Here is a 4441-nt window from a genome sequence, read left to right as displayed (position 1 = left end):
ATATATGCAATCATATACGACGGACTCCTTCCAGTTTCCGTCTACCAAATCCACTCACAAGGCTTTGGTCGGCCCGAGGCTATAGAAGAAGACACTTGCCCAAGGTACGACGCAGTGAGACTGAACCCGGAACCATGCGGTTGGTAAACAAGCTACTTACCACACAGCCACTCTTGCGCCTATACTGATTACAATTTTTTCAGTGGAAAAAACTCATTGTTCAACACATACTGGAAGTGTCTCAACACAGTGAAAAACAACAACGAGGACTACATCACATATGCTGGTGGAGTAAAGAGGGGAAGCGAGACGTTCAGGCTGGGCGAATGAACGCCAGATATGTTCAAATGCCTGATTTTTTATACAGGGACGTACTCCCGAAAAGGATGCAGAAGTTCAAACTAGAATTCTTGCTATATGTGCGTGTGTGAGGGGGATGAATTTTTTAATACTTTCTGCAGCGGAACAAAATCAAATTGCATTGCAAAGCGATACAATTACTGCTCTGATTTACCTTTTGTAGATCGATATATCGGCCACAAACTAATGAGCAAGGAGTTATTTATGGAAGGTTTACATTCCAAGATTTATTAACGATTTCAGTTCCGGATCTGTGTGTGACTATTTAGACACATGGCAAATATATTAAGAATGGAACATAGTACACTAATTTTTAACTATTGTAATATTAGTAAAAATAAAGAGAAATGAAATGAATGAACGAATGCAAGGCGACAAACTGGTGGGTAACGGTTTGTTTTCCAGTTGATTGACCATTCGCTTGAATAGTGTCTGCAATGAATATGTTTAGAACGAATTTACTAATCAATACAAAACAGTCATTCACTAATGTGATTACAATACAATGTTTAGAATATTATCTATTATCGACCATTATAACGTGGGTTTCATGCATAGAAAGCCTACACTTGTTTATTTATTGATCAAGTCAAGCCAGTGAAAGAGACTCATTACGTCTGCGCGGAGTCTACTGTAGGTGACAATAAAATCGCTTTCAAATTACATGCTACATGTCTTAGCAAAGGACATTTTGGCTCATGTGACGCAGGATTACGTGCAGATAAAAATGTAGATACTTATAGCTTTAATGTCTCCGAATATAGTTGTTTGATTATACAAAGTTTTAGATATAGCAACATTGATGTTTACTATCTCATAAATATTATGTTGCTGTGAGTGGTTATTCAAGTGTATGGTACTTGATATCATGTGTTCTAAATTTTCACCGTTCATTATTCGTGTGTCTGTATTTGGTGAGAGACACCTAGAAATGTTAATGATAAACAAAATTAATTTCCTACAGATTGACACGGAAGTAGATGGAGGCGACACATTTCATGTGACTGGTTTTCAGAACGAAAGCTCTTGTATACGTATACAGCTTAATTTTCGTGGGCTTTTGTTCTATGATATTTCGTCATAGTTCTATATTTCGTCAGTTTAGTGTCTCTTTTGACTTATGAGTAACATTATAGTCACCTTGTACTTGGTATTTGGCTGACATATTTTTCTACTTTTTTACTCGTAGAAAAGAGAACTTACCAATATGTCTTTTACATGCACTGTGAAATAATCTCTTCTTGAAACTCACTTTAAACGAAGTAGTGACCGAATATGCCATACCGGTTTCTGCTTAGTTAATAAATATGTCCTTGTATTACACATTGCCGGATTGCCAATATAATCCCTTCTCACTAGTGCTAAGTTATTACAATGTGATGACCTTGAGGCTGTTTAAGCAACGATTATCGGCATAGATTGAACTGGGATATTTTGGTAAGCTAGTGTACTTTTATTCGTGAAGTTCATTTCTTTAAGTTGAGCATCGGGTCTTCTTTACTATTGACACCAGTAGTAGTAGTAGTAGTAGTAGTAGTAGTAGTAGTAGTAGTAGTAGTAGTATATGTACGGTTGTTGTTGTCGTTGGGGATGCTGTGTAATTTAGATTATTCTATGGCATTACATGTCAAGAAGGAAGCGCGGGGAATTAATTAATGAGACAACGTATATCGACTCCTTAGCATTACAAATGCGTACGACCGCTATTCTTTAACATTTGTAGTTACAGTTCATTGTCCTTAAATACGATAAGTAGGATTATAATCACCTTTCTTGTCTTTAGACTTCGGCATGTTACACAATTGCATTTAACGTTAGTTGGCATTTGTATGGAGATTATCTTTAGACTCTGCTTTAACTTTAACTACAATTTATATACGAACATTATACCTCTGAACATGAAATGCATAAAATATTTCATTAGTTTCTAGTATGCCTTCCGATAACATTTCGAAGTCCACTTTCTGTATGTCTTTATTAATCGTTAGATTATTTTAAATTTGTCATTTACTCGTGGACAGAAATGAAGTAACTCGACTGGAATTTATTTTTCCGATCACTTATAACACGAATTTATACAGGGCTGAAAAATGTAGTCCAATTTTGAACATTGATGTTTCAGAACCGATAGTGATCAGACAAAATGCCTAGCGGCTATTTTTTTTTTCTTCGTTTCTTTGTATTCTAAGTCCAAATGTCGCCGAGGTCGATTTAGTCGTTCGTCCTTTGGAGATCGATGAAATAATATCCCAGTTAAGCGCAATCAGTTAGCACTGCCCGCTTAACGTAATGGTATTTTGTCAGACTTTGAAAGTTTTGTCCTTATTATTTTTATCATCATTATTAATATCATCATCATAATTATTATTATTAATATTGTTGTTGTTTTTATTTTCATTATTATTATTATTATTATTATTATTATTATTATTATTATTATTTCTCCTTTCGTAGTCCTATTCTAATCACTAGAGGACATCCATGTTCTTGAGGTCTGTGCGACATTGCATGTTCTTCTCTTCATTCAAACACATATACTTTTGGTGGTACATTATTCATTAAATATTTTATGTAACGCTGTAAATCAAGAAAGCTGAAAGAAACGTTAATATTTGAACGACATAGCTGAGAGGAAATTAATAACGCGTTTCATTCGTTGCATCTTGCTACCTCATCCGTTGTTGAAAACATAAGTATTAAACTTCAGATTTGCGGTGGGGGTTGAATATGCCTGATAATAACAACGCAGTGCCTGGTCGGTATTTATTTCATAGACATTGGAAGGTAAAAAGTAAGTTGACCCTGTTCGGTTTGAACTCAGCGTAACTAAATACCAGATGTTACTTCGTCCACTACAATACAAATTCTGTTAACTCATCATTATACGTTCCGAAAACCAGATTTCATTTTATTTTTCTCCAATGATCACAAGTACTCGAAACGATAGATTTTTACTACTTACAACAAACAAGCATATCGATTTTCTACAATCTTTTGTGTTGTCCAATATCCATTCGCTCTGGTTTTCATTATAAATATAATGACTATAAAACAAGGCATCTTTCTTTATCTCTGTGATGGAATAAGAATTTGAGAGCGTCGCACGAAATCGTATGTGAGTTTTGCGACGTTTAAAACGTATATATACAACATGAGTTCAAATCAGGTTTTCATTGACAATACGCTTTATGAATTATGTGTGCATTCATTTGATTATAATACCTTCCACAGAGAATGGATCTTTGTAATAGCAATATCTACAGAATGAAAATATCGGTATGAAATGTAATTTCTGTGAAGACTTCACATTTTTTTCTTTACTGAAATATATATATATAAAGAAAAATGAATTTGTATTAATTTTGTACTGCTTCACTTTCATCGAATTTGCGCTTTCACTACATAATTATACTTGAGAATAATAAAATAGAATATACCACAACATTATAATACACTGCGAGATTTATCTGGGAATTTCTGATATTTATTACAAATATCCCTTTTGTTATTAGACGTTGGAGGATTTTACCGAAATTATTGTAATTGATGTTATGCACAAGTTGCGTATCAAATAAGTTATGTAACAAACGAGGTATAAAAGAAATTTCATTTATTGAATGATACATCTTTTATTTAATAGTTTTTCTCTCTAATTAAATTTTTTGCTGTTTTCATGAAAATGTCGATGATACTAACACTGAATCATCTACCGTTCAGCTCAATTTCTAACTCACTCTTAAAAATGCTTTTTTTTCTCATTAGGTGAGCATCTATACAGATTCCGTCTATTTGATTTCATTCATAAGAGATGTGTTAACCTGGAAAATAGGATACGATTTGCTACGCTGTTGGAAATAACTCTAGAACTAATGATTGGGTACCACGACTTCTTAAGTATTCGGCCATAGAGCACGTATACATAATACACATACACACTATAGATAGATAGACAGACAGACAGACAGACAGATAGATAGATAGATAGATAGATAGATAGATAGATAGATAGATAGATAGATAGATAGATAGATAGACAGACAAACAGACAAACAGACAGTCAGACAGACAGTCAGACAGACAG

This window comes from Octopus bimaculoides, chromosome 1 (assembly GCF_001194135.2).
Source record: "Octopus bimaculoides isolate UCB-OBI-ISO-001 chromosome 1, ASM119413v2, whole genome shotgun sequence".
In the NCBI taxonomy this organism is placed as follows: Eukaryota; Metazoa; Mollusca; class Cephalopoda; order Octopoda; family Octopodidae; genus Octopus; species Octopus bimaculoides.
This window is presented reverse-complemented; position numbering follows the sequence as displayed.